Genomic DNA, 13149 nt, shown 5'->3' on the forward strand with positions numbered 1-13149 from the left:
GAGCGAGCACCACTGCTAGTGAGAACCGTGGTGCCATGGTAGCTGCAGCCAGGGATAACACAAGAGACACAGCTGCCTTGGTGACCATAGGTGATCAATTAGCGTCCATCACTGCGGGAACTAATTTGGACTGTAGTGCTATTGCTAACACTGCTTTGTGTGAGAGCAACGCTACCGCCACCCGCTCCATCGTACACGTTCTGGTGAGAGCGACAGTGAGACGCCACACCACGGTGAGCTATGTCCGTCTGGATGGTTCCCACGAGGACGAGAGCGAAGGTGAGGCTGCGTCGCCGCGGACAGCCGCCCCTGAACTTGTCCTCCGCTCAGAATTGAGCTTTGTGATGTCATCCTCGGTTGTCCTCCCCTCCCCGAGTCACAACTATGGATAAGAGTAGTCTCCAATCTGTGAGTAATGATGTCATATTTGTACACACAAACCCACACACACGCTCACACAATCAGATGAATGCTCACAACGTCTCCCTCCCTCTGGCTTTGAGAACACACCTCGGTGGGATGTGGATGGACCCACCCTCTCCCAGAAGATGCCAGTTGTTTGGTCAATAGACTCTGCCTCCCTGTCCTCATTGGCTGTTGGCTTTTGAACTGGATTGGTGGACTGCTCCTGGGTGTCGGAGAGACTGCCCCCTCTTTTTCCCTTTGGTAAATCAGTTGATATGAAAAGCAATGCAGTCACCTCTCCCGTGCCCTCAGTCTGCCTGATAACCTTTCACTGGGCAGCGAGGACAGTGCTATTTATTTGCCCTTTGACCTCATGACAACATCAGACCCATCTAGCTCTGCCCCAGGACCATCCACGTGATGTCATGTTTTACTAGAAACTCTTTTAACCGGTCCGATTGAACAGGAACCACTTCTCCTCCTCCCTGTCGGAGCTTGTCGTGCATTTGAACAACAAACTGAACTTTGAGAAGAGAAATAACAATAAGAACAAAAAAGACATGTAGCAGGTTTTCTTTGACTGTCTTTTCTTTTCTTTCCTACTCAGACTTCTTTCCCCATCCCCTCTTTTTTATTCTATCAATATATTTCTCTCACTGTGTTAGTGTTTTTAATAAGGAGCAGGCTGGATGTGGCTAGTGTTGGAAGTGGGAATGATTCAACAGCAGTGCCAAATTTCCACTCAAGAGCTTTTAAGCAAGATTGGTTTGTTGAGCAATTTGTTTTCGTAGTATGAAGCCCCCATCTTTCCTTTCCACATGTGAGCCACACATAATTCACCATCATGTAAGTGGATCAAGGGGATGATTGGTGCAATATCTGTAATTGGCACTAGATGGCTGCATAATATTCAAATAAGCTGTGGAGACAATTGTGCATTGCAAAATCTCTCTTAGGATATTATTGTATTACACTATTATATTGCATCTTTGCAGAGTTTGTAGATGATGGATTATATGAAGCACAATTCCTCCTTGTATTTTTCAGAACATACGGCCCGAGTTGTAATTGCACAATCTGCAGGTAACATATTTTTCGTACGTGAAAAGCTATTTAGTTAATCTTAACTCATGTTCCAGATTATGTAGACAATGTAATTCACTGTAACCAAGGTTCAAGTCACAGTACCACACACAATTGTGCTGAGGAAACGATCTGGTACTTTGACTATTTCCTTTCGGCAAATAAGACTGAACGATATACTGTGAATGTTTTTACGTTCCAGGTTTTAGGTGCACACACAGTAGCTGAGACTTCACTGAAGGCAGACAGTAATAACTCCTGTTATCAAGATTTTTTCAGACGACTGTTTGACTTTGAGCAATATTCCCATCTTCAATGTGACAGGGATGTGATGGCACTTCTGTTTGCATCTGAGACATTGTAACTGTTTGTCCTCTATTTTAAAAATGAGATCATTTGTTTCAGCCGGAGTCAGATGCTCAACATAATCATTGTTTTTTTTCCCTACAGCTAGATAGATTTCACCTATTTCAATCAGATGTGATTGTTATAATGAGTTAAAGTCTGCAGCACCTGGCTCCGGCTGACCAACGTGCATGTGAAAAGCTGTGTGTTCGACAGAGTGCGGCGAACTGAAGCACTGAACCTTCTGTGAGCTGTGCCAAAAGCCATCTACTTTATAAACGGTGCCAATGTTGCAAACATTGCAATGCACACACACTCTGGACTTTCATAAGGTCAACAAATCCACTTCATCCCTCACACTAAGACCAGCCACAGCCCAGCTCTTCTTATTGTAGTTGAATGTAGCTTTGACATGATGTAGCAAAAGAACACCCACTTTTAGACTTTGTAGCTTTTTGGATGCTGTTGATAAAGGCTCGAAGGAGGGGGGGGTGGGGGCGGGTTGACCTGCGATGTGAGGGACTGTGCGTTGTGTTTGTGCATGTTGTCACAGATCGAAGGGTTAGTCGACCTTCTCAATTCCCCTTTGGACTCCTTTGCCTTTCAGTGAGAGCAGACTGTAACTTTTATTACCTGCACATGCATTGCTTTTTTCTAGGTCTGTACGGGGCAATTTTTTAAAAGCAATCTGTCTTTGTTTTTTGGTTTGTTTGTTTATTTTGAGAAATGCTTTTACCGTTACCCATCTTTTGGAAAACTCCAGCGTCATTGCATGTTTTGCTGAATGAAATCTCAAAGGTTTGTGGCAGGAGGGTTGTGTAGTTCGACTGTAGCAAATGCTTAGGACCCAGGGCGGCCACCTCTCAGTGAGGTAGTGCGCTCGCTTGACTCTGCACCCCGACAGTGGAACCCAGGGCAACAGTTCGACTGCTTCACGTGTAGTAGAACACAGTCATTTTTCGACCAACCAACAGGGCTTAAACCTGGTATGTCATTGAGCATTATTGATTTCTACTGAGGCGCTAATACTTAAGTCTGTGACTGCATGAACAGAAGTGACTCTTAAAAAACCCTCTGGCTTATTTTGTTTTAATTATTTTATTAAATGCTGAGAAAAAAGAATATATTAAAATATACTATGTTTCTGAGAATGTACCATGTTATACTGTGATTTAACTGAGATTTTATTGTATTCAATTATCATTTGAATTATATCATTTATATATAAAGAAATATATCTGTACAAATAAATATATACATATATATACATACAGGTATATATATATATATTAGTTAAGTTTGGTATATTTGGAGGAAGTGTTAGATGAAATAGTTTTAAATGTTTTAGCTTTGTAGCGATTCTAGACACTGAAATCATTTTTGAATTTCGACTCCTCCTATATGACTGTGAAGACATTAGTGCCTGTGACAAAAAAGACAAGTAAAGTCAAAACTCTATTCATCTATATCTACTATAGCTATCAGTCTGTCACTCCTCTCGTACTACCTAACATTTCTTTGTGACACTCGCTGCTTTCACACATCAGTATGTTTCTCTCACACAGTCTGCTGTCTCTTTTGCTTACTCCTCCTCTCCGGTTCTTTCTCCTGTTTTTTTCTTTTCATTAGAAAGCTAAGTACATCCTCCACCTCTCCTCTTTAAAAGTTTTATCACATGGTGATCCCGTCACTTTGCTGATCAACACATCCATTGGCTTTTGCTTTTCTCCCCCTTTGATCCCTTTTCTTTTTGAGTCAGCTCATTCTTCTGTCTATCACTTAGCAAAAAACAGAGACCAGTAGATACTGTGTTCTTGCTCCTTTTGACTGATTGTTGATGATGATGATCAATTAATTGATTGATGAAATAATTAATGAACATTGTTACTATTACTGATGTGACTGAAGTGTGTATCTGACGACCACGCCACTGTAGCAAGTCTGGGCTGCACCACACCACCAGCGAGCAAATGAGGCCACAGTTGCTATGGTGTTGCCATGACATTTTCATGGCGTTGCCATGGTGTCCTCTGCACCGCCACCACCTGGTGCCTGCTGGGTAATATAGCATAATGTCCTTCACTTTCCCCCAAAGCACTGGTCAAAGATCTGCTCTATGCCTGTCTGCTCAGTCCTGACCTTAATCAATGGGAGGTGAAATATTTAAAAGCTGACTTTGGTAGAGTGCCGAGGGGCAGCATGGTGGTGACTTGTCTGCTGTCCATGCTGCTCTAGACTGGACTGGTTTGGCTTGAAGTGGCTCTGATGAAGTGTTCGTATCATGCTGATCTCCTAATCTTTAAATCATCCCCTTGTGCTGCCCTGCATGCTCTGCCAAAAGCTTCATGTCACCGAAAGCCTGAAACCAGTCGTGGGCAGTAGTCTAATATTGAATGTGTGTGTTTCATGTCGAGAGGGTGCATGGCATGTGTGTGTTTTGCATGTGCGGTGATCACATGTAAGTCCATTGCAGTGTGACTCTGGTGCTTTCTTTCGCCCATTTTTTCGCCCATTTTCGCCCATTCTCCTGCCATTTCTGAAACACACAGTTTGCTTTGCATGGATATTCAACACACAATGCGTAGATCACTCAGCCAATGATCCTCATCTTCCTCTAGCCCTCACTAAGCTGCGATCTAAAGCTTTGCCTCAAGTAGTCTGATTATCCCACACAGGCACACGTGCTGTCACAAACACACGCACACACTCTCATATTTTTTGAAATTCCAGAGTCTTGGTTTGGTTACTCCATGAATTTAGTACATCCACAAAGACTGCTGTGCTTGTTTTGATCCATCTGTCCCTTGGGTTTGCTGTATGGTCCCTGCACTCTGCTTAGCACTGTCCTGCCTGTTCTGATCCATCAATTCCTGTTTCGAGTCGTCAGATCCAATTTGTTTTACTTTGCTGAATTGCTCCTCTTTTTGATTTACCTTGCTCGCCTAATCTGCTTTGATTTATCGGAACCACCGTTTGGTCAGACTGTATGCATTAAACAGTCCAGTCCAGCCTAGTGCAGTGTGCGCCAGGCTAGTCGAGCACCTGAGTTTGTAAGAGATCCCAGTGCAGCCTCAAGCTCATCCTCTCTCTCTCTATTGCCCCACGACCGGTGAAGCAATATGTGTGGCGCTCCAAAATTCAAACAGGGTCCTCATTGGCTGAATCGGCCATGAATTATATCAAGGAAATACAGGAGTGCCACACATCGTACTCACCAGGTCTGGGGCTTGCATGTTGCACCACGAAAAAGCTTCTCCAACCACAGTGACAGGGCACATATACCCACAGAAACCAGAGTGTGTGTGTTTTCAGTATTGTACAAGGCCCAGTTCTGCTCTAGTGACCTCGCCAACACACAGGCCTACTTACGGGTTGCTAAGGCGGGTTGCTAGTAGGGTGATGTTGCTCCTAGCCCAGACTGGTCTGGTCTATGCCCTAATTTAACTGTGTTAGTTTATTTGACATTGTCTGTCTGGGGTGGGGCTGGAGGGTCAGTGCTGCACTTACTTCCTGAGAATTGCTTCATAAAATATGATTCTCTTTAATTAATGCCGGTGGTGCTGTGTCTCCTTCCAATTCTTGTGTCAAGAATGCAATTATAAATAAGGGGATTCGAGATTGTGTTCGTACAACGCGACCGTGTGTCTGTGTTTGTGGGTGTGTGTTTGTGTGTCTACGTGTCTGTGTGTCTGAGTAAGTGTTTTTTTTTGTGACAGTATTTTCCATACAAGCTATTACCCAGTCAGAACTCCTTCAAAGAAAAATTTATGGAGAGTGGTGTCTTTGGCATTCTGACAGGCAGTACTCTGCCAGATTGTGTGCGCGTGTGTTTGTGTGTCTTTGTGTACTTATATCTTTGTCAGGACAATTTTAAGCAAAGACCCTACAGAGTGAGGACATTTTGAAAAGTGAGGACATTTTGAAGGGTCCTCAGTTTTTCAATGGGCTGTTTGAGGGTTAAGACTTGATTTAAGGGTTAGCTAAGATAGATAAGGTTAGGGTAAGGGGCTAGGGAGTGTATTATGTCAATGAGTGTCCTCACAGAAGCACGAGCATGTGTGTGTGTGTGTGTGTAAATATGAATCATTCATTTTAAGCTGAAAACATCAAGACGTGTTCCAAGGTTAGATTTAGGTTAGGTTAAGGTCAAGGTCTAGGTTCAGGCAGGTAGTAGTTACGGCTAAGAAGTAAATCTCCGGTAAATTAATTCAGTTGAACGCGATGTCCTCTGAAGTCAGAGAGACATAACTCTTCCTCTGTGTGTGTGTGTGTGTGTGTGTGTGTGTGTGTGTATATGTGTGTCCTAGGTATATATCATGTTGTGCAGAACTGAATCTGTTCATAAAATGGGGATTTGTATCTTTTTCATTTGGACAAAAACAACTCCCTGTAATCTAAATGATTGTTAAGGTGAAGACATTAGAACACGTTTTAAGGTTAGGGTAAGTATTCAGCAAATGAATGTAAGTCAACACAATGTCCTCTGAAGTCACGGAGACATAACTCTCGCTCTGCGTGTGTGTGCGTGTGTGTGTGTGTGTGTGTGTGGGTGTGCATGCTCGTGCATGTGCATGGCTGCTCGCACATATTTCTCCGGGAGGTTTCTTGCCTCTTGTCAGACTTTTTGGCTTTGATGTGGTCGGAGCTGACCGAACATAATCCACTTCTTTCACCCTCAAAGAGAGCAACACAGCTAACACTCTGCCTCAACCCTCAACTTCAGCCAACGTGCCGCGGCCCCGGCAGAGCCGCCCGAGCAGATCTCTTTCTACCACACAACAAACAGGTGTGTTTCTGCTGATCAGAGCAGAATCTTAAACAGACCTGTCCCCGGTGCGGCTCCCTGGGAAGTCGTCCAAAGACCCGTGTAGAGCGATATTTGCATTACAGCCAGGGATTTTTATTCGTTTTGGTTTGTTTGTTTTGGCCTTCACGGTGAGAAGTTCATTTATCAGGGGAAGATAAAGTCAAACAGAGAAAGATAAAGAATATGAGATTAACTTTCTTCGACCTTTGTGGAAAAATCTTTTATCTGATTCTCGAAGGCTGTTTTTAAATTCATTCACAGAGGCGACCCCGGTACTTTAAAAAATCCTGCTCGGCCAAGCATTAAAAAAAAATTCTAAACAGTACCTGACACATGATATTCTGCAAGAGTGTTGATGGGGATATTAAATATGTTTTGTTCTGCTCCCTGTGCGCCTGCGATCTGCTAATTAGCCATGCTTTGTCAGTGTGATGGGCTAATGGCTAATTGCATTGTGGGGCCTCTGTGTGTACATGCGGTAATGACTTAACGCTCTAATAAGATTGAGTTACAGGCAGTCGGATCACGGTGTCCCCAAACACTGATCTGAGGTCAGTGTTATGTTTTTTCGCTCTATTGGCGATGGTGGGAGGATGGAGGGGATAAACTGATCTACACTTGATCTCCCCTGAGGGATTTCTATCACTCGCTCTGTTTCCTGTCATTTATCTTAAGAGCTGGCTGCGGCCCGATGCCAGGGATCCTGCCGTAAGCATTATTTATGGATGTCAAATACAGGACTACACATTTCACTGCATTAAAAACACTCAGTATCTATTGATTGCCGCTGGACGATGATTGCATATTATAACTGTAAAGTCTTTAAGGTCTGAACTTGTCTGTTGATAAATATCTGAACCTGACCCGAGTTATCTATCTCTGTTGAACTCCTGTCTTCTTCCGCCTGCTTCATCTTTCCCCCTCTCCCTCTGTCCTTCGGTCCTCACTCTCCTTCTGCACCGACTCCATGGACACACACACGTACATTTCCACGACGTTCACGTGCACACACGTGCACGCTCTGTGGGAATTGAAGGAGTGCATCCCTGCTGAGGTGCAGCAGATTGATCCTGTACTGATCTGCCACTGGCTCCCTGGGGATTTGTAACACGTCCGCGGTGCAGGGCTTAACACATTCGCTCGCTCGCTTTCCGTCATTGTCTCTCTCCCTCTCTCTCATTCCGTCTCTGGTGATACCGACGCCGTCTCTAGCTATGCAGTGCAGTGGCCTCATGGTCCTGCATCTCTCACCCTTCATCTCTCTCAGTGTTCTGCCAATTCTGTTCCAATGTGTTTCCTCTGACTGGCCGTCATTTCATCTATGCTCTGTCTTACTCTGTATCTGTTTCTTTCTTTTTTTTAAAACGCTCTGTCCTCCGGGTGGATCTCCCTTTCTACTGCATCTACTGATAATTTTTCCTGTTGAGGGTCTCACCGTTGTTTGTTGACACGGCTGGGTTTCTTACAATATGTTTGCAGAATACATATTTTTCGGTAAATCTACTCTATATCTCTGCACAGGCCGCACTCGCACACATGCCGTACATGTGCAGTTTCCCTTTCATCATGTGTGCAGCGCCGCAGGGTTCTACAACTCATCGGCTTCATCTCTGAAGTCTGGAGAAAGGAAAAAAAGAAAACTGGCCAAGCATCCTTTCATCTCATGTGTTTTTTTTCTCCATCTACACAGCCAATCTCTTGCTTCCTCCATTTTCACATGAGCCACACTGGGTCACGACCAGGAATAAATGAGCAAACTGACCCACAGCTGATACCACACTGTTTGTTTGTGTGTGTGTGTGTTTGTGTGTGTGTGTGTGTGTGTGTGTGTGTGTGTGTGGCTGTGTGTGTGAGAGAAGAGGAGAATACACAAACGATTGTTGCTATAGCATTTATGTGTTTGCATTTACTATGTTTGTGTATTTCATTTGGTAATTCAAACAATTATTGTGTCTCCTTGTCTTAATTCACCAGGATCTGTGTGGATCTTAAGCTTTTACACATATTATTCTATTGTCTGGGGTTGTACCTCATTATCTTAACTAGTCCCCATTGCCCCAATGAAATACCAAAGAAGAAACAGAAAGTGAACATGTGACAGTGACTCACACTAGATTACTGCTTGTGCACTCCACATAAAGCATTGTTACATTATTTAAAACAAGGAAAAATGTGGATCAGGGTTTCAACTAATTGGTTTTTCCATTCACGATTAAACCAGTGAATATTTTCCCAATAACAAGTGATCTTTCCTGTGTTCCTTTAGTGTGTTCAGTCTAAACTTGAATGGCGTTCCTCCGCCAGGCCCGACAAACTACTTTAATTCAATCGAGCTGCATCAAAATTTCACACACTTGTAGATATCAGTTCACGAAATGTGCCAATTTTTTCATCAAGATCCATGAATTATTCCCTGAGAAACTTGTGAAAATGTAAAAAAAATGTATCACGGTCTTAATGAAACTGAAAAAATAATTCTTTGATCCGCCTCTTTGTCCAGATCCGTGCCAGAATTTAATGGATTCATTCTTGGCCCATGTCCTATCCTTCCAGCAAGTTTTGGAAATCTGTTCGCTTGTTTTTGCATAATTCTGCTGAGAAACAAACAAATTAACACACAAACAAACCAACGGACAGGGAGGAAAACATACTCTACTTGGCAGATATACCAAGATGAAATAGAGGAAAGCAGCAGTTCCTCTCATTCGAGGGGCTGGAACCTTTTTGTATGGCTGACAAACATAGTGTTGACAAGCACAGTTTTTTATGCCTTGTTGGTATCTCTGTTGCACTTTTGTCTCAATGTAAACTGGAATTAATAAGATGGCATGGACAGTGACATGGAACTGCATTTATGTTACAGACAGTGATCTACCTCCATATCTAGGACACAATAATTATTCATCCTACATCCTTGTTTGCATCGTGTGTGTGTGTATGTGTGTGTGTGTGTGTAATGCCACCTGCCTGAAGGGATTTCATCCTAGAAAACTGGGATGAAGATTAAGATATCCCAAGACCTTACCTTGTTCTCCCCTTGCCTCATTATCCAATCGTCCCTCTTACCCTGAATCTCTTGCCCTCCCGCTTTCATCCTTCCCCTCGAGCACATTTTGTTCACAACCTTCTCTTCCTCCCTGCAGCAGTAAGAAAGGTTTTGCAGCCCACAGCTGAGGCTTTGAGTTCTAGTTAGTAGTTTGCACATACTGTGAATCGTAATATGTTTCATGTCAGTGATCTATCGGCTCGGCCACGCGCCCAAACTCATTATTCCTGCAGACCACAAACTCAACATCCGCTCAGTGTAGATTGGATTGTCTCGATACATTTTAAAAACAGATTTGGTATAAAAAAGTAATGACCGGTTAGATGGTTAGATTTTGTTTGTTGCTGAATGTATATATATTAAATCAGGAGGTAATGATGCCCTGCTCGTGTCAAGGTGACTATAATAAATATTCTTACGTTAATAATGGAGGTTAACATGAGGTGAAAGGGTTTGCTTGTGGTGATGAACCCACTGAAGAAGATGGCCTGACTCTGCAGTCGGCCTCCACTCGCTGTGTGTTGTCCCACGAACCCTCAGAAACCGAATCTGCTGAACTTGGTGGAGCATTGAGCAGATAACAGAAAACAGAAAACACATTTCCATCAGGAAACGGTGGAAATCCAAACACAGCTAAAAGAAAAAATAAATGTCGGCCTCAAATTCATCAGGTTTCCAGAAACATACCGCGACTTGAACTCTAATGCTCCTGCAGTGCTTGTCAGACGGGTAAATAAGAATCTATTTGAGGTGATAATATATGTCATATTTTTACAGAATGTTTACTCGGCACTTAAGTGAAAAAAAAAAGAGTTATTACAGGTTTAGAGTTTCCCTCAAATAATTCAGAGTCATTATATTTCTCAGAATTTGCCAGGTGGAACAAGCAAACAGGAGCCACATACTGTGAAGTATATAAATAAACACAAGCTGCATATCAGAGCAACACACTGGGTGATGTAGTAATAAAGAAAATGAAGGATTATGTAATTCCTTTTTGTTTCACATCGCATAACCATTATTCCTGACACATCATCGGTGTAATTTATGACAATAGTTATAGTAATTATATTTATAATAATAATAATGATACACTTCATTTATAGAGCATCTTTCAATACGCAATTACAAGGTGCTTTACAGGATAAAGATTAAATAGCCTATCATTGGCAGGCAGTAAGACAGAAAAGCAATTTCAAGATCACGCCGCATTAGGAAACATTAGAGCACAAATCTGAGTCCAGAATGGGCCTTAAAACTCACCAACATATGATGTATAAATAAATACAGTATATTACACATATTCCTCAGATCCTCAGGCCTCAGTCTCCCTCTGATGTCTGTGGCGCCAATTGTCCACAAACTAAAATTCATGACTTCATCCTACAGGCTCAATTCATTTTGCACAGCTCTCTTTCTCGCCGCCTGCCCGTCCGTTCCGGTCCAGTGCCATTTGTTGTTGCAACGGGAGGCAGGTCAGCAGTAAAGCAAATTTGGCTTATTTGCTCCAGCGCCGTGAGCTTGTAGGCCCGTGTTGACGGGGCTCTTGTCGGCCGCCAAATGTCTCATCTGACTGGCGTTGAGGTTGCAGCTCTCTTCCAAAAACACAGTGGACCAGTCTTCATTAAAAAAAGATACAAATAAAGCAAATGGGAGCGAGGCCCGACAGGAAAGTGATGCAAGCTAGGGAGCCAATTGGTTCTGAAGAGACAAATTTATCAGGCAGATATGATTACCTCCGACACCACTACTCCCTTGATTCCACAAACAACAGTTAGGCAAGTCAATTTACCTTAATTTCATTGGAGGAGAAAGCCATCCAGTCAGCCAGCCAGCCTTCCATGGCCCGGGATGAAGCCGGCGCTTGATGTGAGCGAGCACTCGTTAGACGATAATGGATGCCTGTAATTGGTGAAGTGCTGATTCCCCCCCCCCCCCACGCACAAAAAAAGATTCCATAAGAGGAGAATTTTCTGTTTCGTTAAGCCATGGTCAGAAATAATACGATAGCCATCTGTACACTGAGATAGAGAAAGAGAAGGGGGGGGGGGGGGGGTGCTGTCTTGTAACAATTACAGACAGCAACGAGATGGGTTGTGGTTCTTGAGGATGTCTTCATTGTCTTCATTGATCAGTCCTCGTCTTTCTCTCGTCGCGTTTCCTTTTTAACTTGCAATTTTCTTAATCCTCCAAATAGCTTGTGTGTGTCTATTATTCTACTGTAGATATGTGTGTGTGTGTGTGTGTGTGTGTGTGTGTGTGTGTGTGTGTGTGCGCGTGTCTTATTGGTTTACAGCCTTAATGTATCAATGACTGGGCTCACACACACACCTGCTCGCTTTTATGGCCCAGGATTAAATACTGTAAAGCGCGCGCTGATAGGCACAAACGCACACTCTCCAACCACAAGTGCTTACTCATCACACGTTCATGTGCTTTGATTTCCAATGCAGCAATGACTGTAGAGTGCACGGCTTATATTTCCATACGTCCCCCCCCCCTCCCCCCTTGGTTTTTCTCATGTGTGCGAGGATGTCCTCTTCATTTATTTATGACAACAGAACAAGAAACATGGCTCATCCGAGATAAGACCAATGAAGAGTGTGAGTGTTATGGGCCATAAAATGAAGACTAATGGAAATTCTATAGAGAGAGAGAGAGGTCTAGTGCAGGTTTGTGTGCGGGGGGAAGCCCTATCATTTTCAATCAGAGCCTGCTGCTGCATGACTAATGCTGAAATGACATATATCATCGTCAGATCGGGCATGTTCACACAGCGTTTTTTTAAATAAAGATACGCGCACAGTGATGACAGCCTCAGTCAACACACACACACACACACACACACACACACACACACACACACACACACACACACACACACATTTGTGCAGCTCACAGCTAGCTCACTCTTATCTTGTAGGCTGACACCATTTTGCTCTCTAACAATCTTGCTAATTATAATTGTTAATTAATTCTCTGCCAGTGTCCTCATCAGGAGACTAATAACCTACATTTCCATTAATTAGACCTTCAACCCCTCGCACCCTCTCTCCGTCTCTCCGTCCCACTGCAATCCACCCCTCCGTCCTCTTCACCCCCCGCCTGCCTGCCTCTCTGCTCCCGCCTGCTGCTTCCCTCTCCCGCAGTCGTCCACAGGCCGAGTGCACACATGGAGTGTGATTAATTGTGTGTGTGTGTGTGTGTGTGTGTGTGTGTGTGTGTGTAGTATTTTTAATTCTCACATTGTTGTATTGCTTGCTCCTATTCTGGGACAAAAAGCTGAATCCACTGAGCTTTAGGATTGAAAGAATAGTTTGACATTCTTCACAAAATACTAATTTGCCTTCTTGCCGACAGCTACATGAGAGGACTTGCACCAGCTCCCGAGTCCATAGGCTCCGTACAGAGGGCTGCAGTTTGTGGTCCGTTCATTAAATATAAAGCTGGAGCTAGATGTTAG

The 13149-nt window shown here is 43.4% G+C and overlaps 1 protein-coding gene across 1 annotated transcript in view; it reads left to right on the forward strand.

The window, feature by feature from the left end:
* The first annotated feature begins 63 nt into the window (after nt 1–63).
* Nucleotides 64–13149, forward strand: part of prkcg (protein kinase C, gamma) — a 33290-nt gene continuing 20204 nt past the window's right edge. Inside the window, exon 1 of the mRNA XM_062399928.1 lies at nt 64–2819. The gene's annotated coding sequence lies outside the window, so the exon portion shown is untranslated. The remainder of the gene's footprint in view (nt 2820–13149) is intronic.

The sequence above is a fragment of the Platichthys flesus genome, chromosome 11 (assembly GCF_949316205.1).
Source record: "Platichthys flesus chromosome 11, fPlaFle2.1, whole genome shotgun sequence".
Lineage (NCBI taxonomy): Eukaryota > Metazoa > Chordata > Actinopteri > Pleuronectiformes > Pleuronectidae > Platichthys > Platichthys flesus.